Source organism: Hypanus sabinus, chromosome 12 (assembly GCF_030144855.1).
Source record: "Hypanus sabinus isolate sHypSab1 chromosome 12, sHypSab1.hap1, whole genome shotgun sequence".
Classification (NCBI taxonomy): Eukaryota; Metazoa; Chordata; class Chondrichthyes; order Myliobatiformes; family Dasyatidae; genus Hypanus; species Hypanus sabinus.
The window spans coordinates 99,683,792-99,711,276 of NC_082717.1; the positions used below are offsets into that span (position 1 = coordinate 99,683,792).

The 27,485-nt window shown below is 45.1% G+C and overlaps 1 long non-coding RNA gene across 1 annotated transcript; it reads left to right on the plus strand.

Moving 5' to 3' along the window:
• The first annotated feature begins 50 nt into the window (after positions 1–50).
• Positions 51–25,262, plus strand: LOC132403182 (uncharacterized). Its single transcript, XR_009515202.1, has 3 exons — positions 51–123; positions 2,066–2,190; positions 23,599–25,262. It is a non-coding gene; the product is annotated as an uncharacterized LOC132403182 (long non-coding RNA).
• The last annotated feature ends 2,223 nt before the right edge of the window (positions 25,263–27,485 follow it).

Sequence of the window (27,485 nt, forward strand, 5' to 3'; positions counted from 1 at the left end):
GGTGAAGTAAACCAGGAATTCAGAGGGAGAGAGAGTACAAGACAATACAGGCAGCAAACACTGACGACAGTGCAAAGATAATCCACAGGCATGGGAAGATTAAAAGAAACAGAAGGAGGGGAGGTAGGACTGTAAACACTGGATTATTCCAATGATTCCAATCCAATCGATATGCCTGAGAAAGTTGGTTTATTTAGCAATTAGTAATGAGGAGATAACAGTTTGTCCTTGTAAAGTAAACATAGTTCTCATAACCCCACTGTTAGTGGAGAGCTTTGTCAATATAAGTGCAAGAATTATCAATAGCCCTTATTGCCTCAGTTGACAAGCAAAATCCACTCAATTGATCCAAGAAACAAATAGGTTGTAAGAAACTGGTATTCTCGCATTCTTCTGTCACTTTGGACTCCTGGCAACGGCAAATGCTAGAGTTCATTCTCTGTTGTTTTTTAAATGTCTCTTGGCACCACCTACAATACTAGTCCAAAGGTGAGGTAACCAGCGTCAGTGTGAGAACTTCCTTCTGACAGACACAGAATCAAGCAACTTCCTGTCACATGGCCACTCACAAAGGCTTTAAAAGAGCTGTTTAGCACATTAACCATTACCATACCAGTAGGCTTCTTTAACAATGTTGGTTGTACTTAGAGTTCCAATAAAGTGTTTAATATTATGCTGAACCATTTACAAAGTTCTTGCTGTTTACTATATCACACTACAGGGATGAACAAAAGAACGGACGGCAGTGCCTCTACTTCCTTAGGAATTTACAAAGATTTGGCATGACATCTAAAACGTTGACAAGCTTCTGTAGATGTATGATGAAGCGTATATTGACAGGTACAGCTTGGTCTGGAAACACCAATGCCCTTGAATTGAAAATCCTACAAAAAGTGGTGGACAGCGGCCCAGTCCATCGTGGGTAAACTCCTCGTCAGCACTGAGCACATCTTCACGGAGCGTTGATACAGGAAAGCAGCAGCCATCATCAGGGACCTTCACCACCCAGCACATGATCTCTTGTTGTTGCTGCCTTCAGGAGCCTCAGGACTTACACAGCCAGGTTCAGGAACAGTTATCATCCCCTCAGCCGTCAGGCTCTTGAACCAAAGGGGTTAATTTCACTTGCCCCATCACTGAAATGTTCCCACACCTATGGACTGCTTGGAAGTGAATCCATAGGTTGTGTAAGCTGTTCAGTGTTGGGGTGAATGAAGTTATCCACTCTGGTTCGGGAGCCTGATGGTCAATGGGTAATAACTGTTCCAGAACCTGGTAGTGTGAGACCTGAAGATCCTGTACCTTCTTCCTGATGGTAACAGCAACAAGAGAGGATGACCTGGGTGGTGGGGGTCCCTGATGATGGATGCTGCTTTCCTGTATCAACGCTCCGCGTAGAAGTGCTCAGTGCTGGCGAGGGATTTACCTAAGGCGGACTGGACAGTATCCGCTATTTTTGTATTCTTTTCCATTCAAGGGTATTGGTGTTTCCGTACCTAACTGTGATGCAGCCAGTCTGTATTCTCTCCACCTTGCAAGTATAGAAGTTTGTCAAAGTTTTGGATGGCAGGCCACATTGTCGCAATCCTCTAAATAAGTAGATGCAACAATCCCTGCTGCTGCCCATGAGGGGTTTGTACATTCTCTCTGTGACCGTGTGACCTTCCTCTAGGTGTTTCCGTTTCCTCCTGTGTTCCAAAATGCCGTACAGCTAAGGATTAGTGAGTTGTGGGCATGTTATATTGCCACTGGACGTGTGGAGAAATTTGCAGGCTGCCCAGCACAAATGTCGCTGATTTGATTTGATGCAAAATGATACGTTTCAGTGTTTCACTGCACATGACACAAATAAAGCTAATCTTGAATTTTGACCTTAACTGAGTACTCTACACCAGTCTGTACCAAGGACAATAATGCTGCTGGAGTCTCCGCAAACGAATGCATGGATGAGATTCTGTATAGCTTCAACAGCTCTATTTCCATCTTTAATATCTCTATTTTTCCCTTTCAGGGTTTTCTTTTGAAGACCCTGACCTGGTTACACGGTGACTTTGGTTCTTTGCAGGAATGGAACCCACTCTCGAGGTTTCATGACTGGCCATTGTTCGGCAGGCCAAGGACCCGGCCTAAGAGTTCAGCTCGCTTTTGGAGGCCTAGGATCTTGGGGCTCCGGAGGCAGGCAGATTGAAGGTCAGTGTCATGGCAGGAGAATCAGAAGATCTACGGCTGTGTGCCCAGAGACTCGAGATCTTTGGGCACAGAGCTCAAAAAAGGCAACGTAACGAACTTCTTAACACTATAAACCAGCGAGTTGTTTGTTATGGCTCCCCACTCGCTGTGAAACGGAGACACCCCTTTCTCCCTTATCAGGGAGAGAGAGAGCCTGTGGTATGTTGAATGCCGGGTGAACAATGTAGTCTTTGGGTAACTGCAAGTCTGTATCTTCGCTGTCGCTTTGCTCACACTTGAGTGCTTGGTGGTGGGAGAGGGATCATTGCATGCTGCCGCTTAAGCATGGGGGAGGGGTACTTTGAGACTCTGACATTTAACCATTGTTCATTCTTTGGGGTACTCTGTTTTTGTGGATGGTTGCGAAGAAAAAAGCATTTCAGGATTATATTGTATACATTTCTCTGACATTAAATGTGCCTTTGAAACCTTTGAAATGTAGATGAAACACTAGATGCAGAGAACAGATAAATCACCTGGTCCAGATGGGTTATACAGCAGTTGGGGTGTTACGTTGAAGCTGTATTAGGCTTTGGTGAGTCCTAATTTGGAGTATTATGTGCAGTTCTGGTCACCTACCTCAAGGAAAACTATCTATAAGATTCAAAAAGATTTACAAAGATGAAGCCCTGAGTTATAGGGAAAAATTGAATAGGTTAGGATGTTATTTCCTGAATTTGATAGAGGGATACAGGGTACAGATTAGGTAAATACAAGCTGTCTCTTTCCACTGAGGTAGGATGAGACTAGAACTGGAGGTTATGGTTTAAGGGTGAAAGCTGAAATGTTTAGGGGGAACATGAGGGGGAACTTCTTCGACTGAGGCTGGTGTGATTGTGCAAAGAGCTGCTAGCGGAGGTGGTGGAAGTGGATTCAATTTCAACATTTAAGAAATGTGGATAGAATAGTTTTGCACAAACCAGATGGGACAAGGTGCCTGTTTCTGTGCTGAAGTGTTCTAAGACCCATTGACCCATTCTAAGACCGAAGGAAGGAAATCGAAGAGGTCTTGGCCATAATCCTCCATACATCCATAGATTTGGGATGGTGCCTAGCAACCAGGAAATGAGACATGTTGCTCCTTTGATCAAAAAATTGGGTGCAAGGAAATATTCATTCAGTTTAACCTGGATGAGTGAGGGGCAAGTTCTAGAAAAAATAATCAAAGAGAGAATTAGCAATCGTGAAGACAAGTGTCAATTTCTCTTTCTGCAGCTGAAGTATGACTGGCAGCGACTCAACTGAAGGGAGGTGGAGATGCAGCTGAAAGGTTGATTATTGTTTCAGATAACAGGCACAAATAAATAAACAGTGCGAAAGAGCACTAACGAGCTAATAATGGACTGCTTAGAAATCTCATGGTGGGCGGTGGCTCCCATACCTCTCCCCCAATGGGAGGTACATCATGTGCACAGAGGGCACATCACGGGTGGTAATAGGTGCTGCCTTCCTGACACATTGCCTTTTGAAGATATCCTTGATCGAGTGGAGGGTAATGCCTCCAGTGGCTGAGCTATAGCTCTCTACAGCCTCCTTCAGTCCTGCTCTTGATGGAGTGGAGGGTAATGCCTCCAGTGGCTGAGCTACAGCTCTCTACAACCTCCTTCAGTCCTGCTCTTGATGGAGTGGAGGGTAATGCCTCCAGTGGCTGAGCTACAGCTCTCTACAGCCTCCTTCAGTCCTGCTCTTGGGAGCCTTCAGACCAGTCAGAAAATTCTCCGCTGTAAATCTGTACTTCTGTCTCTTGTGACGTACCAAATCTCCCAAACTCCTAATGAGGTCCACTTACGACTACCGGTAAATATTTTCCCATGAATATGTTACGTGCAGAATAAAGCATCAATTTTTTGGCTTACATTATGAATATCCTTGTTAGAACGTCCAGTCATCTTACGAGAATCCCTGTTAAAACGTAGAACAGTGATGAAGGAATTAATCCTATTCACTGGACAAGAAACTCTGTTATTAGTATTGCGCAGACAGACAAAACAAAAAAAAACTGTTCCAACCTGTCAGATCACACAGTGAACAGTGTTATTTCAATATAATAGGTGTGCTTCAAATTCCACTGAGCAAAGCTGGCCGGACTGGAATGTGTCGAACTGCTGTCATTTGACGTTGAATTGGGAACAGAGACTTGAGCAAGAGCAACATCCTTCCAAAATGTTCACTTCTTTTACCACAGGCATTTCTTCACATGAAACTCACCTTTGTTATATAACTATACCATTAGACAGAGATGCGTGAGGCTTCCCTTGCCCCACAGGAGTTTTCAGACTCACTAGCTCCCTTTTCTTTGGCAGACGCACAGCGATGAGTACACTGACTGGTTGGATCACAGCCTGGTGTGGAAACACCAATGCCCCAAGAATGGCAAAGTCTACAGAAAGTGTGGGATACAACCTCGACAATCACTAGCAAAGCTTTCCCTATGACTGAATGCACTTACAAGGAGCAGAACCACAAGAAAGTAGCATCCATCATCAAGGGCCCCCACCAGCCAGGTCATGCTCTCTTCTCACTACAGCCATCAGGCAGGAGGTACAGGAGTCTGTGTCCCAAAGCACCAGGTTCAGGAACAGTTATTACCCTTCAAACATCAGGCTCCTGAACTGGCCTGGATAACTTCACTCACCACAACCCTGAGCAGACTGCACAACCTAGAGACACACTTTCAACAAGGACTCTGCCACTCACGTTCTCAGTGTTATTTATTTTTTATTTGTATGGTTTGTCTCATTTTGCACATTGGTTGCTTGTCAGTCTTTATTTATGTATAGCTTTTCATAAATTCTATTATATTTCTTTATTTTCCTGTAAATAGCTACAAGAAAATTAATCTCATTGTTAGTATATGGTGACAAATATGTTCATACTTTAACAATACCAGGGACTGGAGGGGTTGGGCTGCAGGAAATACCCACAATGCCGTTACCAGGGACTGGAGGGATTGGGCTGCAGGAAATACCCACAATGCCATTACCAGGGACTGGAGGGGTTGGGCTGCAGGAAATACCCACAATGCCGTTACCAGGGACTGGAGGGGTTGGGCTGCAGGAAATACCCACAATGCCGTTACCAGGGACTGGAGGGGTTGGGCTGCAGGAAATACCCACAATGCCGTTACCAAGGACTGGAGGGATTGGGCTGCAGGAGATAACCACGATGCCGTTACCAGGGACTGGAGGGGTTGGGCTGCAGGAAATACCCACGATGCCGTAACCTGCAGGAAATACCCATGATGCCGTTACCAAGGACTGGAGGGATTGGGCTGCAGGAGATAACCATGATGCCGTTACCAGGGACTGGAGGGGTGCAGGAAATACCCACAATGCCGTTACCAGGGACTGGAGGGGTTGGGCTGCAGGAAATACCCACAATGCCATTACCAGGGACTGGAAGGGTTGAGCTGCAGGAAATACCCACGATGCCGTAACCTGCAGGAAATACCCACAATGCCGTTACCAGGGACTGGAGGGGTTGGGCTGCAGGAAATACCCACAATGCCGTTACCAGGGACTGGAGGGGTGCAGGAAATACCCATGATTGCATTACCAGGGACTGGCGGGGTGCAGGAAATACCCACGATGCCGTTACCAGGGACTGGAGGGGTTGGGCTGCAGGAAATACCCACGATGCCAATACCAGAAACTGGAGGGGTGCAGGAAATACCCATGATGCCATTACTAGGGACTGGAGGGGTGCAGGAAATACCCACGATGCCGTTACCAGGGACTGGAGGGGTTGGGCTGCAGGAAATACCCACGATGCCGTTACCAGGGACTGGAGGGGTGCAGGAAACACCCACAATGCCGTTACCAGGGACTGGAGGGGTGCAGGAAACACCCACAATGCCGTTACCAGGGACTTGGGGGTTGCAGGAAAGATGATGTTGCTGGGGACTGGAGGGACTGAGTTATAAAGAGAAACTGGACAGGCTGGATTTTCCCTCTAGAGCACTGGAAACAGATGGGCAACCTTTCTGTGGTTTGTAAAATCATGAGGAGCGTTGTGAAGTTGTATGGTCACAGTCCTTTTCTCAGGGTAAGGGGAGAGCAAACTTTAGAGGCAATAGGTCTAAGATGAATGGGTGGACGACTTAAAGAGATCTTGAGGGGAAAGTAATTCATACTCAGTTGTGGGGATATGGAACAGGCTACCAGAGCAAGTGGTAGAGGTGGGGACAGTTACAATGTTTGAGAGACATTTAGACAAATACATGGACAGAGGATGTTCAGAGGGATTAGGGCCAAATGCAGGCAAATGGGACAAGCTCAGATGGACACCTTGATCGGCCAGGTAAGTTGGCTGAACTAGAATTTGATAGTAAGCAAGGTGGGAGAGCAGAAACCTGATTGGGTGATGACTAACCAATTTGGAGGGACAGACTACAGGAGTATAAATACCACTAGTCTAGATGTACCAAGGGATCATCTCTGAGATGAAGAAGGCAAAGTTTGTCATCGAAAAATTGGTTATAATCAATGCCTGTACCCAGCTGGAAGCCCAAGAAGAGTTTATTCACAATGTGCTGTGGTCTTGAGAATGAGGTTTTCAAGCTATGGCCTACTCCTGCTCCTATTTCTTATGTTCTGAAGCAGCATCCATAGCCAAGAACCACCTGCCATAACTTCACTCACCTGAACACTGAACTGATTCCTCATCCTATGGACACACTTTCAAGAACTCTACCATCCATGTTCTCAATTTTTTTTTATTTGCATGATTTGTGTTCTTTTGCACATTAGTCTTTCCTTATGTGTGGTTTTTCATAAATTCTATTGCATTTCTTTGATAATTAATTTTGCTCTGACTTTGATAATGCACTTCACTGCAGTCACAATCAATATGTGCAGACTACAATATCAACTCATCTTCCAACAGTACAATACCATCCCTTCCATTTCCTTCTCGTGTGCCCAACATACCCTTTGCCCCCCACCCCTCCCCTAACAGCACAATATCAAAATGTAAGAAAGTAGACCTCAAATGTAATGAATTGGAAAGTCTCGTCCTAAGAACAGATTCGATGGAGACAGGGGGACTGAGAAAAGGAAATAGCATTTTTATGAGTGAGAGCATGGGAAGTAGTATGGTCAGGATAGCTGTGAGAAGCACATTTCTTCTTCTGTTCCAGGATTTTTTCTGGTCTCTGAAGTTACAAGGTTTAACCGATGTCTAAAAGCCTGCAGAGATAAACATAGCCTTGATTTCCTTTCATGACTGATTAATTCTGAGAAACCTCACAGGTCTGCAAGTGGAGCATCAACAAGTTCAAAAGTTCTTTCTTCAAAGAAGTGCTAAATTTTCCATGATACAAATTTTAACCCCAACATACACTCAGAGGCCACATTATTAGACACATCCTGTACCCAGTAAAATGGCCACTGGCTATCTTTTGCTGCTGTATTGTGATGTATGTTTATTTGAGTTACTATTACCTTCCTGTTAAGTTGAACTGGTCTGGACATTGTCTTCTGATTTCTCTCATTAATAAGGCATTTTTGCCCACAGGACTGCTCGTCACTGGATATCCTTTACTTTTTACACCATTCTCTGTAAACGCGACTCTTGTGCATGGAAATTCCAGGAGATCAGCAGTTTCTGAGATACTCAGACCACCCTGTCTGGCACCATCAATCATTGCATAGTCAAAGTCACTCAGATCACATTTCTTCCCCATTTTGATATTTGGTCTGAACAGCTGAAACTCTTGACGTGTCTGTATATTTTAATACATTGAGTTACTGCCACATGATTGGCTGATTAGGTACTTGCATTAATGAGCAGGTGTACAGGCGTACCTAATAAGTTAGCCACTGGGTGTAAGTCTTCGGGATCATGCTAACACAATGCTTATCTGAGTGTCACATCGTCACCACCATAAGGTCTCAAAACACAGTCAGGGAATTCAGGTTCAAAATTGCCCGTCAGTTTTAAAGCATAATCCACCAATGCTGAAAGTGAATTCAGAACAATCAGAAAAGTATGGTGTAAGGCCAATCACATTTCTCCAAACATGTACCAAAGTTAGATACAGCCCTAAATTGAATCACCTCCTGACATTTGAAAACCCGCTTATCAATGCCAGGAGCCCATAAAAAAACTTGCAGAAAATGCTTATCCAGAATAAATAAGGGTCTTTTCTGGTTGGCTGACAGTGACTAATGCTGTTCCACAGGGGCTGGTGTTGGGACCAATTCTTTTCACCTTATACAGTATGTCGATGAATTGGATGACATAATTGGTGGCTTTGAGACCATGTTTACAGTTAATACAAAGATGGGTGGAGGGGCAGGTGGTGTTGGGGAAGCAGGGAGTCCGTAGAAAGACATACATAAATTAAGAAAATGGGTAAAGAAATGGCAGGTGTGAAGAAGGCAGGAGACTGGGGTTGAGAAGGATAAATTGTCAAGTAATGTAGAGGAGGCTTGACCCAAAGGCAAAGCAGCAGACACAATTCAACAATAACTTTAATAATATTCTGCAAAAATAATAAGCTACAAGGGGTCACAAACAAGAGAGAACAGATAGAAGCACTCCCAGCAACACAGTAACTGAAGGCTAGGAGGGACTGCTGAGGCTGGCTGTTCGATGGGTGAGCAAGGACAATGGATGAGAGCTGGGTTTAAATAGGCTGCAGATGATGAGTTGAAACTGAGTGGAGGGTGACTACTATTAGCTGGGTGGAGACTGTGAGGTGCCTGCCTGTGCATACAGACAGTAATAAATCTGCCTTGATGGAATGGTGCAGCACACTTGATGGGCCAAATGGCCTAATTCTGCTTCTATGTCTTATGGTCAGTAGAAACGACAGCAGGCCTGGGAATTATCTCTGAGTAATATATATTCTGATATAGGAAGCTGCATTTGTGACCCCAGGCATCTTTCAGGACCTCCCTGCAGCAACATTTCCCCTTAATCATCTCCTGTGATTATGCTAATGATGTCACAATATCACAGTGACTTTTTGTCACATTTTCCTCATGACTCCACTGATTTTCATGATCTGTAAGGTGGCAGCCAGTTCTTTATTTCTTCATTGAGATACAGAGTGGCATAGGCCCTTCGAACCACACTTCCCAGTAACCCCCGACATAGCCCTAGCCTAATCATGGGACAATTTACAATGACCAATTAACACTACCAACCGATACGTGTTTGTTGGAACGTGGGAGGAAACCACGTACAAATTCCTTACAGGCAGTGGTGGGAATCGAACCCTGGTCGACTGTACTGCAAAGCACTGTGCTAACCACCATATGCTACCATGCCGCCCCAAGGCAACAAGGTAACTGAAGGTTAGGAGCAACTGGTGAGGCTGGCCCTTAGCTTGTCTTTGCCCCTTTGTGCACAGTTCAGAGACATTTTGCCTCTGTTTCCAGGAGGAGTTATGGAATAAAGTGCAGATTGTGAGCCTGGGAATGGAGCCTGCAGGCAGATTGTACAGGGCAGGGCAGCCATTTGTCCTTCTTTGATGTCACTTTCTTGGCTGTGAAACTTAACAACAACACAATTAACCTCTGCTAGAAGAATTCTGTTCAGTTTAAATTGCTCCATGATCTGAATTCTGCCTGCTAATGATTAACTAAGAGACCCACATATTTCTCAAGTCTACTTCTCCTATTCTGCCCATGGTGACTGCACACTCCACCTTTACTGTAGATTACTGTGAGTGAGCAGAGGTTCTGGGAGTTCAGCCAGCTTCAGGGAGAAAAGGTTAAGTTCATGTTCTTGGCATTAGACTGCGTGACAGTGTCTGGAGAAAGGACCGCTCTTTAACAGTTAACCCATCTTCTCCCGAGGGTGGATTTCAGGGGCTATACAGAGCTGTTTGAACTTATCAAACCATTCTGTAGTGAAGAATCCAAAAAGGTTTTCTTTCTGTAGCTTATGTGGAATATTCCACTGTGTTCCTGCGCAGGGCATAGGGTCATGGAATGACTGGAGGGAGTGGTTCCTTTGATTCCACACCAGACCACTGTGGCCACCCCCACTTTCCTGGCTTTTTCCCTCAATGGTCCTGCCATTTGTTTTGTTCAAATACTAAGCCAATTCCCTTTTGAAAGCCACAAATCAAACCTCTTCTAGAGAAACTCAGCAAATCCAGGAGGAAAACAGAGAATTCTGGATGTATTCAGCAAATCAGGCAGCATCCGAGGAGAAGAAAGAGAAGTTCATGTCTTTGATCTAAAATTTTAATTCGCTATGCCTTAAAAAGATTCTCTACATTTTCCTTTTCTTTTGACAATCAATTTAACTCCATATTTTCCGGTTCTTAATCTTACTTTCATTAGGAGCATTCTCTCTCTAGTGCCCAGTCTGGACTCCTGTTTACCTTGGGCACATCTGTTACATTTCCTCTCAGCCCTCTAGGGATTTCAGCCCGTAACGTACATCCAATTTTTTGGAGCAAAGCCGGCTATCTTTTCCGCATCTTCTCCAGGCTTTAAGACGTGGCACAAGCAGAACCGGAAGTAATAATCTGGCAATGTTCAAGTCAGTAGTTCACCATTGTTCCCCATAACTTCCTCACTTTTATATGTTGCCTTTAAAATGATGGCCAGGATTTGGTCTTATTGGTAAATTACTTTCACTATGTGCTCCCACAGCTTCAAAGAGTTACAGACACACGCCCCACATCTCTCCAAATCTTTGACCATCTTAGAACTGCAACAATTCAGGCACAGTTTATTTTCATTCACTATCTCTCTAAACCGGATCTTCCAACCACCCACTCGTTGAGCTGGAATTCTGGTGCGGTTACTTTTCCTACTGGAGCACAACTCACAACAATTCTTGCTTTGACCTCAACTGTCCTGAGCCAAAAATTCTCCTTTACTCACAGTGTCAACAATAAAAATAATCTAAGATATCTGGAACATGTTTGATCCTCTAGATGTAAAAGTGTTTTTGTATTATCTTCCATTTTGCTGGATATACAGCATTGTACAAATGTACAGTGTACAGCCAGGGTGCCTAAGACTTTTACACATTTCTGTATTTTTTAATGTGGAGTGGAGAATGTGTTTGTAAATCTGCCAGAAGCAAAGGAATTGGGAGTGGTGAGGGTAGAGCACTGCAGGGAGGGGCTTGGGACAGATGGCAGAGAAGAAGGGCCAGGGGCAGAGGGTGGTATAGGGGCAGACACACACATCCAGCCTTGAGACACCAGGCAAGGTCATTTGATTCCAATCAATTGATTTATTGATCATTACAGAATGTCTCTCTGGTGTTTCCTGCTCCCTCCCCTTTTCCCAACCGTGATCCCCCTCTCCCTGCCCCCTTCCCACTCTCAGGCCACAACAGAGACCCGTATCAGAATCAGGTTTATCATCACTCACGTTTGTCATGAAATTAGTTTTTTTTTCTTGCAGCAGCAGTAAAGTGTGATATGTGAATTTACTGTAGTACTTACGAAAGTCGCCAAAGATATATAAATTAGCCCAGTATGGTATTGGCTCTCCTCACTGATCATTATATCCAAGTTTTTTTATTTGTCCAATGTGCATCCAATTCCAGGTCAATGATTTGTCAGAAATTATGGTCACAGTGCTGGAGGAGCTGATCAACCCTAATGCCTTCCTGATCACTGTGGGGGGATTTGCCTCTCTCTCCCCACCACCTCTCTCTCCCCCCTCTCCCTCGCTCTCCCCCCTCTCTCCCCCTCTCTCTCCCCCTCGCTCTCCCCTCTCTCTCTCCCCCCTCACTCTCCCCCCTCTCTCTCTCCCCCCTCACTCTCCCCCCTCTCCCTCGCTCTCCCCCCTCTCTCTCCCCCCTCACTCTCCCCTCTCTCTCTCCCCCTCACTCTCCCCTCTCTCTCTCCCCCTCACTCTCCCCCCTCTCCCTCGCTCTCCCCCCTCTCTCCCCCTCTCTCTCCCCCTCACTCTCCCCCCTCTCTCCCCCTCACTCTCCCTCTCTCTCTCCCCTCTCTCTCTCCTCCTCACTCTCCCCTCTCTCTCCCCCCTCACTCTCCCCTCTCTCTCTCCCCACTCTCCCCTCTCTCTCTCCCCCCTCACTTTCCCCTCTCTCTCTCCCCCTCACTCTCCCCTCTCTCTCTCCCCCCTCACTCTCCTCTCTCTCTCCCCCCTCACTCTCCTCTCTCTCTCCCCCCCCTCACTCTCCCCCCTCTCTCTCCCCCCCTCTCCTGATAGGAGAGGATAGTGGACCATGTGTGAAAGGCAAAGAGGAAGGACACCAGAGGCAGGTGAGTTAAGTAGAGTTAAGGTGTGGGGGGGGGGGGGATAAATTACTATAAGTTAGAGAAATCAATGTTCATGCCATCTGCTTGCAAGCTACCCAGGCAGATTATGAGGTGTTGCTTGTCCAGCTGGAGTAGTGGAGACCATAGACCAACAGGTCGGAATGGGAATGGGAAGTGGAATTAAAATGAGTGCTCAACACCATCTATGTCACCAATGCAGAGGATCAGTTGACAACAGAGCACGTCAGGGAAAGCAGAAGGCTTCCTTCCCTAATGGGCTGGGTTTATGTAACAGCTTCTTGTCCAATTTGAAACCAGCTTTTCACTTCTAGATTTTTAAAAAAACAAATGTAATATTTCAAACTGTGCAGGTGGAACTTGGATTTTTGTTCTCAGGGATATAAGCCTTTTGACTGTTAATCTCACCACCTGAGGTTGTCTGATGGTTAAGAATACATAACCCGGTATCTGCTTGGTGGAGCTTCCCATGGGAGATTCGAATCGATAATGATTCCATTTTGTCACGCCTGCCATCTGCCAAGTCCAACTAAGAGGATAAGCGTAATGATATTGCTGTCTGGCAGCCGGGGGTGTTAGAAACTTGCTCCCCTTGACAGCAGCTGTGAGTCAGATCCAAACCAACAGGGGTGAAAGTTTACCAGCTGTCCAAGAGTGTTTTTCAAAGTTCAAGATTAAAGATTGTTTATTGTCAATCTTCAGTACGTAAGTGTAAGGGAGAAAGAAATGATTGTTACTCCGGATTCAATGTAACATAAAAGCACAGTAGAGCATAAAGAACACAATAAACCCCCGAAAAAACAATAAGTACAAATGTAAAAATATACAAATAACTGTTAAGGTGGCTGTATGTAATAAGATTAGCTTATATACACAGGCCGATTGTATGTATATTGAGTAGCTGTAAAAAGTATTCCTCCCCCTTGGAAGTTTTCATATTGTATTGTTTTGCAACAATGAATCACAATGGATTTAATTTGGCTTTTTGACACCGATCAACAGAAAAAGTCTCTTGTGTCAAAGTGAAAACAGATCTGTACAAAGTGATCTAAATTAATTGCAGTTACAAAACACAAAATAATGGATTGTAAAGGTATTCACCCCCTTTAATAAGACACATCAAATCACTGGTGCAGCCAGTTGATTTTAGAAGTCACACTTAGATAAATGGAGATTCACCATGTGCAGTCAAGGTGTTTCAATCGATTGTAGTAAAAATACAGCTGTATCTGGAAGGTCCAACAGCTGGTGAGTCAGTATCCTGGCAAAAGCTACACCATGAAGGCAAAAGATCACTCCAAGCAACTCTGTGAAAAGGTTATTGAAAAGCACAAGTCAGGATATGCACACAAGAAAATTTCCAAGTCACTGAGCAGCCCTTGGTGTCCAGTTAAGTTTATCATCATGAAATGGAAAGACTATGGTACAGTAAGACAATGACCCCAAACATAAATCCAAAGCTAAACAGGAATGGCTTAAAACAACAAAGTTCTTCATTTTCAGAATCTTTTTATTGATATGTCATCATCAACAGCTATCAAAATATTACAAAACTTTAACAGATTAATATGCATTGTGCTGTCTTTACGACAGTTATTTAGTTTATAATATTTTTGCTTAGTAATTCATTCCATAGTATTTTCTAGTTAGAATTAGAAGTGTTTAAAGTATATTCATTGCATGTAAAATATATCGGCATGCGATGACGTCACATCCGGTTTTGCCGCGTCTTGTGGGAAAGTACCGGTTTGAAATTAGCGCGAGGGTGGGAGCTCATCACGAGGCACACCTGAGCAGAAGTTGTTTTGCAGGCATGAGAAATCACAGTGAGAGCAACGCTTTTTCACTGTAACGTTCTCCTTCGCGTGTAACTGATAACGTCGAATTCAACGTCGAGATAAACCATATGTTAATGTGAAGAGTGAACAGTAAATGGTTTTTCTTACTGCGATCTGGTTCTCATTGACTGTGGTTTATCTCGACGTTGAATTCGACGTTATCAGTTACACGCGAAGGAGAACGTTACATGCATACAATTAATAAAGCTGAAGAAAATAAAAAAAAACTGATCTTGGAATATAAAAATGGAAAATGGAATTGTTTTTTTTAAAACAACAAAGTTAATGTCCTGAAGTGGTCAAGTCAGAGTCCCGACCTCAGTCCAATTGAGAATTTGTGGCTGGATTTGAAAAGGGCTGTTCAAACACGATCCCCATGCAATCTTGAGCAGTTTTGTAAAGAAGAATGGAGAAAAATTGTAGTGTCCAGATGTGCAAAGCTGATAGAGACCAATCCACACAGACTCAAGGCTGTAATTGCTGCCAAAGGTGCTTCGACTTGAAGGGGATGAATAATTATGTGAACAATTATTTTGTGTTTAATAATTGTAATAAATTCAGACCAATTTTGTAGAAATTAGTTTTCACTTTGACATGAAAAAGTCATTTCTGTTGATCAGTGTCAAAAAAGCCAAATTAAATCCATTGTAATTCAATGCTGTAAAACAATAAAACATGAAAACTTCCAAGGTGGGGTGGGGGCAATTCTTTTTATGGGCATTGTAAAGTGATGCTAGGTGCAGGTTTATCTGAACATACAGGGAGGAGACTCCAACAGGAAATGATAAAGTGACAAAGTGACTCTCGGCAAGGGGAAACCCCCCCAGGTAGCAGCAGCACATGTGAAAACACGGTAGGACTGCGACAGTGTCCGTGTGGGTATGAGGTGTGGAGTGTCAGGGCATGTGGGTTGAAGGGTGCTGAGGAGTTGTGGAGAGGAAAGGTTGATGTGGATGTAGGGAGCAGTACAAGAGCAGAACCCAACCTTGTACTGAGGCTGTTATCATGAATTAGCCCTTCAGGAACATTGGCTGAACCATCAGCAGGTGTGAGTGAAGATTTGCTCCCAGTGTCTGAATCACCAGCATGTGTCATGAAGTTTGTTAACTTAGCAGCAGCAGTTCAATGCAATACATGATCTAGCAGAGAGATAATAAATAAATAAATCAATTACCATTTACATACAGTGAATAGATTAAAAATCATGCAAAAAAACAATATATATTAAAAAAGAGAGGTAGTGTCCAAGGGTTCAATGTTCATTTAGGAATCGGATGACAGAGGGGAAGAAGTTGTTCCTGAATCGCTGAGTGTGTGCCTTCAGGCTTCTGTACCTCCTACCTGATGGTAACAGTGAGAAAAGGGCATGCCCTGGGTGCTGGAGGTTCTTAATAATGGACGCTGCCTTTCTGAGACATCACTCCCTGAAGATGGCCTGGGTACTTTGTAGGCCAGTACCCAAGATGGAGCTGACTAGATTTACAAACTTCTGCAGCTTCTTTTGGTCCTGTGCAGTAGCCCCTCCATACCAGTCAGTGACGTAGCTTGTCAGAATGGTCTCCATGGTAAACCTATAGAAGTTTTTGATTGTATTTATTGATATACCAATCTCTTCAAATTCCTAATGAGGTATAGTCTTCCCTTCTTTAGAACTACATCAATATGTTGGAACCAGGTTATGTCCTCAGAGATCTTGACAACCAGGAACTTGGAGCTGTTCACTCTCTCCACTTCTGATCCCTCTGTGAGGATTGGTATGTGTTCCTTTGTCTCAGCCTTCCAGAAGTCCACAATCAGCTCTTTCCTCTTGCTGACGTTGAGTGCCAGGTTGTTGCTGGCACTCATCAGTGAATCATTAGTGGGGTGAATCATGCGTGGCTTGTACAGTAAGTACGAAGAAGCCACAAAATGCTTGTCTTAGTTTGGTCAGTGAGCTGATTTGTGACGTGTACCTCAAAATATACAGTGAAATGTATGCTAATGACCAACACCTAAGGGTGTGCTGGGGCAACCTGGAGGTGATGTCACACATTCTGGCACCAACATAGCGTACCCCACAATACTCAGCAGAACAGCACGGAACTCAACAAAACAACAACAGTAAAACAAGCTTGTCCCTCCCTCCCACTCACACATATAAACAGTCCTTTAACCCCAGGACCTGCTGTCTTCTTCAGCCTTCCATTTCCACTGGACCTGGATTCAGACTGGGATTCTGAGTCGGGCCTGCAGGCATTCGGCCTTCAACTACTGCAGTGAACTCCCATCGATTCCGGCCAATGGGCCTCAACATCTGGACTTCAGATTCAACCTTTGGGCCTCTATCCTTGGTATCAACCCAATACCCACTGATCACTGAAAGCCAGTCCTCGAACTCCGGACCCACGGATGACAGGACCCCAAACACTGGGCCTCGAACTCTGATCTCGCTGATTTGTAAATACGGGAAAAAAGGCAGACTTTGATCCTCCTGCCCACACGGAACTCCGATTCTAGAACCAATTGACAACTCGCTGACGCGGGGAGCCACAAGCCTTCATCCACAATGGTCTGTCAACCCTGTAAATCCCGTCCCAGTCCGCAGATGTCCCAAGTCTGTGTGGCTGTCCTCCAAATGTGGAGCAGAGGCTGAGGACTTGACTCCAGCCTATCCTCTAATTCCCCCACATCTCTGTCCCGAAAACCCTAACCTGATTCTTAACTCCCTTCTCTATCCCCAAAAATCATTCTTATGAGCCCAAAAACCACAAAAAGAACAAAAACTGAATCACAACCTCAGTCTCGGCACCATCATGATCACCGATGACTTCCAACAGCAGCTGGGAAGACATGTTGGAAATGCGTAATCTGATTATAGCCTGAGCGGTACACGATAGTTCCTGATGCTGGAAAACCTGCTGATGCATCTTCTCTGGTAGAGATGGTCACAGGCGAGAACCCAGGCTCGATGTGTGCTCCAGTACACGTGTTGGCTTTGGCCTTCAACTTGAAACATTAGAAGTAACAATTTTGCACAATGAGGTCCTTTAGCATTTGATTACATATCGTCCAGACTGCACCCAGCAATTTCACACACAATTCAAACATTAACTTGTTACTGCTTGGCCTTGAAGTTGATTTGTGTCAGGGATTGCTTGTGTGTATCTTCATGATTACACTCCTGAACCGAGGAAACATGGCTATTCTGTGCAATTCAATAAGCCGGCAATACCTACCTCTATCACCTACCTCTGTCACCTACCTCCATCACTAATACCTACCTCTATCACCTACCTCTGTCACCTACCTCCATCACTAATACCTACCTCTATCACCTACCTCTGTCACCTACCTCCATCACTAATACCTACCTCTATCACCTACCTCTGTCACCTACCTCCATCACTAATACCTACCTCTATCACCTACCTCTGTCACCTACCTCCATCACTAATACCTACCTCCATCACCTACCTCTGTCACCTACCTCCATCACTAATACGTACCTCTATCACCTACCTCTGTCACCTACCTCCATCACTAATACGTACCTCTATCACCTACCTCTGTCACCTACCTCCATCACTAGTACCTACCTCCATCACCTACCTCTGTCACCTACCTCCATCACTAATACGTACCTCTATCACCTACCTCTGTCATCTACCTCCATCACTAGTACCTACCTCCATCACCTACCTCTGTCACCTACCTCCATCACTAATACGTACCTCTATCACCTACCTCTGTCACCTACCTCCATCACTAATACCTACCTCCATCACCTACCTCTGTCACCTACCTCCATCACTAATACCTACCTCCATCACCTACCTCTGTCACCTACCTCCATCACTAATACCTACCTCCATCACCTACCAATGTCACCTACCTCCATCACTAATACCTACCTCCATCACCTACCTCTGTCACCTACCTCCATCACTAATACCTACCTCTTTCACCTACCTCTGTCATCTACCTCCATCACTAATACGTACCTCTATCACCTACCTCCATCACTAATACCTACCTCCATCACCTACATCCATCACTAATACCTACCCCCATCACTAATACCTACCTCTATCACCTACCTCCATCACTAATACCTACCTCCATCACCTACCTCCATCACTAATACCTACCTTCATCACTAATACCTACCTTCATCACTAATACCTACCTCTATCACTTGCTCTGGCATCTCATGGCAGATACCTACCAACCCTGTGTGTGGAAAACTTGCCATTCTGGTCTCTTTAACTACTTCCTCTCTCACCTTGAGATTAGGCTCTCCTGCCCTGGGAAAGGGTGGTGGGTGGAGATACAAGTCTATCAAGAGGTGTGGACGCTCCTTTCCTCCACTAGCTTGCACCCGCTTCGCCCCCTGAACAGGGTTGGGTGAAGCCCTGAGAGCAGCTGGTGGATGGTTGTACGAGCCTGCTCACGTGACCGCTGATGCCAGGGCTGGGGTCACTCGTCTTGAAAAGAAGGCAATGGCGAGCCACTTCTGCAGAAAGATTTGCCAGGAACAATTATGGTCACGGAAAGACCATGATCACCCATGTCATATGATGTGGCGCATAACAAGCAAACAAACCCTGGGAAAAAGACTCTGATTATCTACCTTATTTATGCCACTCATGATTTTATAAACCTCAGTAAGGTTACTGTTCAGCCTCCAGAGAGAATCACCCCACCCTACCCAGTCTCGCTTTATGACTAAATCCGTCTAATTCTGGAAACAGCCTTCTGAAAATTCTCTACACCCTCTCTCGCTTAACCACAGCCTTGCTATAGGGTGGACGGAACACCTTGAGTGTTGTCTTACCAACTTGGTGTAAGTTCAGTGCTCCTCAGCAGACGTCAGTCAGTGAGGGCTGGAAGCAGCGTCTCCTCCTCACTGATCATCAACGGAGGTGCACCTCGAGGCCCCGTACTTACCCCAAGCTCTGCTCTCGATGGACAGGACTGAAAGGCTAAGCAAAGCCCCAGTGCCATTCCCTCTGCTGCCTGTAAGGAGTTCGCACATTCTCCCTGTGACCGTGTGGGTTTGATCCGGGTGCTCCGTGTTCCTCCCACATCTCGAAGACCTGCGGGTTACTAGGTTAATTGGTCACAAGAGTGTCATCGGGTGGTGTGGGCCAGAAGGACCTGTTACTGCGCTGTAGCTCTAACTAAAATATAAACCCTCAGATTTGCCGATGACACTGCTGCGTGGATGAATCTCAGGGGGTGATGAGTCAGAGTACAGGAGTGAGGTAGGACACCTGGTAGAGAGGTACCACAGTAACTGAGCACCAGCAAAACTAACAGCTGATTGTTGGCTCGGGGGTGAACATACACCAATCTACATGAAGTCAAGAGTCATAGAGCACAACACAGAAACAGCCCTTCGGCCTATCTAGTCCATGCTGGTCGGGGGGGGGGGGTTGTTGGTTGTTGGTAGAGAGAAACTGCAGCTTTAATTCCAGCAATTTTACTTTCTTAAGCGGTTACGGAGGCTTGGCTCATCACCAAACGCTAACAAACTCCAACAGATGTACTGCTGAAAGCATCCATCGTCGTCTGGTACAGCAATTTGACAGTGCAGGGAGGTCGGAAGCTGCTGAGGTTAGGAGATTCTGCCCAATACATTACAGGCACATCCCTTCCCGTCACTGGTCGTGTCTATAGGAGGGGCTGCCTCAGGGAAGGCTTGACTCATGAAAACTGCCTCATACACCATCAGTGATTCCCATCACCTGGGCCATGCCAGCTTTTTACAGTGATTATCAGGCAACCTGAAGTCTCACACTACCAGATTCAACAACAGTTACTTCCCTCAGCTACTCGTTTCTTGAACCACCCTAAACTCTACAATTTAACAACATTGCAATCACTTTGAACTAAAGTAGATATCTTTGTTTTAATGGCAACACGAGTGAATCTGCAGATGCTGGAAATAAATATGAAACACAAAATGCTGGCAGAACTCAGCAGGCCAGACAGCATCTATGGGAGGAGGTAGTGACGACGTTTCGGGCCGAAACCCTTCATCAGGAGGGAAGTAACATGAGATGGTCGAGGGGGGATAAAAAGTGGGGGGAGGGATAAAGGTAGCCTCTTTCCTGCCGGCATGAATATCCAACTCACTGACCTCCGTTGATACCCCTGCCCCCCACCCTTACCCCCATCCCTATCTATTATTTTAGTCTGGTTCTCTTCCTCTCTCTTTTTCCCCCCTCACTATAATCACCCCCCAGCCCAATCTTTCTTTCTCTTTTATTTCCCATAATTCTCCACCTTCCCCAGCCCATTTCCCTCCAGCCTATCACTTCCCAGCTCTCTACTTTATCCCTCCCCCCACTTCTTACCCCCCTCGACCATCCCATGTTGCTTCACTCCTGATGAAGGGTTTCAGCCCGAAACGTTGTCACTACCTCCTCCCATAGATGCTGTCTGGCCTGCTGAGTTCTGCCAGCATTTTTTGTTTTTTATCTTTGTTTTAATTGTTTTTTTCTCTTGTGAATGCTGCTTATCTGATGTTGCGAGAGGCATTGATTGTCAGAGGTTTTTTTCCCAGGGCTGAAATGGCTAACATGAGAGGGCATAGTTTTAAGGTGCTGGGGAATAAGTACAGAGGAGATGTCAGGGGTAAGTTTTTTACGCAGAGGGTGGTGAGTGTGTGGAATGGGCTGCTGGCGGCAGTGGTGGAGGCGGATACGATAGGGTCTTTTAAGAGACTCCTAGATAAGTACAAGGAGCTTAGAAAAACAGAGGGCTATGGGTAACCCGAGGTAATTTCTGGTTGAGTCCATGTTTGGCACAGCACTGTGGAGCAAGGGGCCTGTATTGTGTTGTAGGTTTTCTGTGTTTCTCTGTGCCTGTCTGATGCTGAGGAGAATAATCTCTACTTTGACTTTGACCAGTGTCTTGTACAGCTGCAACATGATGTCCCAACTCCTGTATTCAGTGCCCCAAATGATGAAGCCGAGTTCTCCGCCTGCCTCTTCACCACCGTCTCCAGCAACCTGCACTGCCACTGGCTGTGACTTACTGATCACGCCAGCTCTATTCTCACCCAAATCATGAAGATGTATGACAAACACCAGCGGATCCAGCAGGCCACAAGCCTCCAGTCTGAAAGCAACTCTCCACTCCCATGATGAAGCCAATTTTGTTTCCAACTGGCTAGCTCACCCTAAAAGTGTGATCTTACCTTCCAGACTAGCTTAACCTGCAGGACCTTGTCGAAGGCCTTGCAGACAACATCAATCATCCTACTCTCGTCAATCTTCTTGGTGAATTAAAAAAATGCAATCAAATTCACGAGGTATGATTTAAGACCATACAACACAGGTGCAGAATTAGGCCTTTCGGCCTACTGAGTTCACTCTGCCATTCCATCATGGCTGATTAATTACCCCTCTCAATTCCATTCCCCTGCCTTCTCCCCACAACCTTTGATGCCCTTGCTAATCAAGAACCTGTCAATCTCTGTTATAGATATACCCAGTGACTTTGGCCTTCACAGCCGTGTGTGGTAATGAATTCCACAGATTTACCACCATCTGGCTAAAGAAGTTCCTCCTCATCTCTGTTCTAAATGGACATCCCTGTGTTCTGAGGCTGTGTCCTTTGGTCCTAGGCTCCCCCACTGTAGAAACATTCTGTCCTCATCCAATCTATCTGGGCCTTTCAACGTTCAATAGGTTTCAATGGGATCCCTTCTCATTCTTCTCAACTTCAGCAAGTTCTGCCCAGAGCCGCCAAATGCTCCTCATATGTTAACCATCTCACTTCCTGAATCATTCTCCTCCGGACCATTTGTTTAGATTGAAAATCTTAGTTTTAGATTAATCTATTTTGAATGTAATATATAATGCTATCATAGTGTGGTCACTTTTCCCTAAAAGTCTCATATACAAGATACTTAATGAACCCTTTCTTGTTGCACAGCATTCCTGGAAATTGTCATCTGTATTACTGGTATTAATAGAGATTGACGTCTCTTGTGTTTGGTATATTAGTCCTATTCTGTATACTCATTGGCCACTTTATTCAGTACCTCCTCTACCCAATTAAGCGGCCACTGAGTGTGTGTTCATGGTCTTCTGCTGCTGTAGCCCATCCACTTGAAGATTTGAAACCTGCATTCAGAGATGTTCTTCTGCACACCACTGTTGTAATGCGTGGTATTTGAGCTTCTCTCACCTTCCTGTCAGCTTGAACCAGTCTGGCCCTTCTCCTCTGACCTCCCTCATTAACAATGCGTTTTCACCCACAGAACTGCCCTTCATTGGCTGATTTTTCTTTGTTTTTCACACCATTCTCTGTAAACTCTAGAGACTGCTGTGCGTGAAAATACCAGGAGATCAGCATTTTCTGAGATACTCAAACAATCCAGTCTGGCACCAACGATAATTCCATGATCAATGTTACTTAAATCACATTTCTTCTCCTTTCCGATGCTTAGTCTGAACAACAACTGAACCTCTTGACCATGTCTGCGTTCTCTTAGGCATTGAGTTACTGCCACATGATTGGCTGATAGATATTTGCAGTAATAAGCAGGTGTACAGGTGTAGCTAATGAAGGGGTCACTAAGTCTAAGTCTCTATTTTATACTACACCCGGCATCACAACTATGTTTTGAAAGTCTATCAACAAATCTTTTCCATATCATCTGTCCTCTGCTACTTTTTAACTCCAACCAGACTGATTCAAATTCTACACCTCAATCTGTGGAACCAAGATCCTTGTTTTAATTCTGTACTGATCTCTTCCTTTATTAATGACCTCCTTTCCCTTTGGGCTTATCCACCTTGTTACTGGACATCCTGGGGAATTTGACTGCCAGTGCAGTGGAGTTCAACTTTTGCCTGTTGAGTAAATTCACAACAAGTTTATCCCAGATGTATACATCAATTTGGTTTTACTTACAGAGATAATTTATTGAGATGATGTCATGGGGGCTTGCTGCCCGAGTAATTCATGTCCTGAGTTCAAATTGAGACTGGAGACTTAGTTATAACAAGCTTTCTACTATAATGAACAAAACAAACAAAAGAATTTTTAGCAGAAAATGCACCCACAGTATTTCAAATAGTATTAGATAGACAGACACTTTGATGTAGTTCTCTGTGTGCTGGCAGCTCTGTGTGGTGGAATGAAGAAATTTGCTTGGTTAAGCAATTCTCTGTTAACGCTCGCTAATCCCAATGTACACTGGGATCCTCGGTATTGTAAAAATCTGACAAAAACTCATTGTCATATAAATTGATTTTAGATTAATGCATTGCGACAAAAAATGGGTCAGAGGTTGTCTATTTAAATTGCTTTCAGGTTCCTCACTGAACAAAGCAACACAGAGAATCAGGACCTGCTCCACCATTCAACATGATCACAGCTGAGCGTCCCTTCACCGCCACATCCCCGACGTTCTTCCCGGTTCCCTTGTTTACTACCTTCTTCTCACGGAGGGTGGTGTGAGTGTGGATCGAGCTGCCAGCAGAAGTGGTGGATCAGGGTTTGCTTGTAACATTCAAGAGAGGCTTATTAGTTATTATTTGCATTTGCACAGATGCTTGTCTTTTGCAAACTGGTTGCTGACCTGTCCTGTTGCCTTCTTTTATTGATTCTCTTGAGCTTCTTGGTTTTACCGTGTATGCCCACGTGAAAGCGAATCTCAGGGTTGTACTGTACGTGCTGACAGATATGTACTTTGATAATAAATTAACTTTGAGCATTGAAGTAGACCAAAATCTCATCCTTAATAATGAACTCCAAACTCCAACATGACATGGAACATAGAACAGTGGAGCTGAATCTCTGTAAACCTCTGAGAAAGTAGGGCCGCTGTTGCGTTGTGCTGTGTCTGCTTTGTGATAGCACTTGCATGCTGGACTCAGAACAGGTTCCCTGATCTGGTGGTGCTAAGGAATTTAAAGTTACTGACCCTCTCCACGTCTGATTCTCTAATGACGACTGGCTCATGGGTCTTCACCTTCTCTCTCCTGTAGTCAAAATTCAGCTCTTTGGTTTGGCTGATGTTCTGTACAGGGTTGTTGCTGTGGCACCATTCAACCAGACTTTCAATTTCCCTTCTATACACTGATTCATCACCACCTTTGATAGGGCCAACGACAGCGGTGTCATCAGCCAACTTAAATGTACTTGGCCACACAGTCATAGATTGTATGTATAGCCAAGGGCTAATCACCCAGCCTCTAGTGCACCTGTGCTGATGGAGGCGATGTTGTTGCCAATCCGAACTGACTGGGGCCTACAAATGAGAGGTCTCGGTGTTTAGCAATGAGTTTTGAGGGGTGTTAGTGTTGAATGCAGAACTGCAGTCAATGAAGAACATGCTGATGTATGCATCTTCACGTCCAGATGTTCCAGAACTGAGTGAAGAGCCTATGAAATGGCATTTGCTGTGGACATTTTATGTGTTGTTCAATATTCTGCATTCTGGACACCTGCTCCCTTGATTTGTTTCTGAGGGAAGAACTGACGGGATGGCATGGAAACAGAAACCTTTCACGGTGTCTTGATACGGTGATGATATAATCAGATGTCCATGAGGAGAGGTCAGAGGTCATCTGAAGTAAGAATAGAGGTCCTGACCTCCATTGCTGTGAACTCGTTTCAGCAAAATCCTGCTATGCTGAGAATATGTCCTTAACTTGTTCAAAGGGGGGGCATTATGGGATGGCACAGTAGTGGAGAGGTTAGCACATTGGCTTTACAGTGCCAGTGATTGGTGATCGATGAACAATTCTTGCCACCGCCTGTGAGGATTACGCATATTCTCCTCATGATATTTTGTGTTTCCTCCGGCTGCCCTGGTTTCCTCCCAGGGTTAGGTGAGTTGTGTGCGTGCTGGGTTGGTCCAGAAGCTTAACAACACTTGCAGAATGCCACCAGCCCAATTCTCGCTGATTTGGTTTGACGTAAACAAGGCATTTCATTGTAAGTTTCAATGTACATATGACAAATAAAATGAATTTTACCTCACCTTTTACATTTTGTAAAGTCTTACCTCCTTGTACATCTAAACACTCAACTTAAAGCTAGTGTCATGTTCAGACCGTGGTGATTGACCCTTCCAGCTTTGAACTCTGCGATTCCCTTCCCAAACCACCTCCCCTCTGGCCCACTTCCTAATTTGAATCAAGTAGGTGGTCAGCCATTCACATAACACTCCCTCTGGCTCAGAGTTCACGCTGGCTGATTTTTCTTACTGAAAAAGAGATGACTCAGAGCTGAGATCTCCAAGATAAACAGAACAAGTGGAAAGGGTTCTGGTCGAGGAGATAAACTTGAGGCTCATCTGCATGAAAAATGACCTCAAATGATTGCAAAGCGGTTATATATGGAGGTGTGAAGGAACTGGCAATGTTGGGAATGTGGGGAGCTTGCTTCCCTTAAGCCACATGAGTGGCAGCAGTGATACTGATGCATAGAGATGCGTAGGACAGACAGCCAGACATACTTTATTGATCCCAAGGGAAACTGGCTTTCGTTACAGTCGCACACAAATCCAGCAGAACAGTACTGAAAGCGTTAACTGTGAATGGAAAGGTATTGCACGGTTTATTCTTGAAGCAGAATTAGACTCTGTTGGAAGCCAGTTCCTCGGAAGTCAATGCTGCTGGGAAATTTTATTCCGTAGGAAGTCCACTCCCAGGGTTTCCATCCTAAAGGTGAGGCTTATTTCTAGCAAATTTCCATTCCTGTAGATTTTTATTCCATTTGTAGGAATTCTGTTCCTTGCGACTTCAATTTGTGAAGATGGTTATTCCTCCTGTGGGATCCTGTTCTCCCCACAGAGTTTTCCAGATCTTTGTGGAAGCCTCTATCAGCTCTATCGCCTCTTCACCACTAGTTCTGTTGCAAATGAACACTTCACTAATGGAAGCAATTTAACTGCGTCGTTTGGCAATGTTTTGTAACTGGGACTGACTATGATTTTATTCACTGTGTGCAACAGCTGCAACACTTTACAACGGTAAACATCATTTCAAAATATAAGAGGAGAAACCGTTCTTGTTGATGCGGAAGTCTAGGTTATTAGTGAACATGTGAAATTCTGCAGATACTGGAAATCCAGCGTAACACACACAAAATGGTGGAGGAACTCAGCAGGCCAGGATGCATCTTTGGAGAGGAATAAACGAACGACATTGGGTTATTAATGGGAGTTCTCACAGCCTCATCACTGATGTGTGAACTGGTAGGAAACCAGAAATGGCGGCACATCCCAGTGTCAGAGGTGCCACTTTCTCCTCACAGAACCTAAAAATGATCAAGGAATTTCTTTAAAAGCAAAGGACTGGCTGGCCTTTCGGACGCTGCAGTCGAGCAAAGATTGAGAGAGGCACCGCAGACCCTGTCACTGAAAGGAGTCAATGTCTCTTTGAAGAAGTTGAGAGCCACGGCCACCCTGACCTTCTCAGAGGGACTGGCCATTTAAATTCCAATCCCCATTCCCATTCCGACATGGTCGTCTCTACTGCCATGGTGAGGCCACCTCGTAATGCCTCCAATCATCTGCATTAGCAGCGATTTCTCCAACTTCCGGTAATTTCTCCCCCCCTCCCTCTTTTTCCATTCAACATTCTGGCTGCCCTCTTACCTCTTCTCTTCTCCTCATCTGCCTATCACTTCGTCCTTCCCTCTTTCCCGAGGTCCACTCTTCTCCCCTGTCAGATTCCTTGTTCAGTCCTTTACCTTTTCCACCTGCCGCCTCCCAGGTTCTCACCACGTCTCCCCTTCCTCACCTATCACCTGCCAGCCTGTACTCCTTCCCCTCCGCTCACCTTATTCTTGCTTCTCCTCCATTTCCAGTCCTGGTGAAGTGTCTTGGCTCAAGATGCTGACTCTCCATTCCTCTCTACAGATGCTGCCCGACCTGCTGGGTTCCTCTGGGTTCCTCTGTGCTAGAGAGAACGGGAGCTGAGCTGGTAATTCCCCTGCATGATACACAGCCCAGCCATGACAGCCTCAGAAGCATTCAGGGAGTATGCGATGCCTTTGAATACTCTGTAAGGATTGGCTCCTCATTAAAGGGTTTGCTTTTTTCCACCTGCCCTGGGGTAATGTAGTGTTGTAAGTGTTGCCAGCCTTAGGCACCCGTGTCACAGATTCACAGAAAACTACAGCACAGAAAGAAGTCATCTGGCCCTTCTCGTCCCTGCTGAATTATTTAAACTGCCAATTCCCATTGC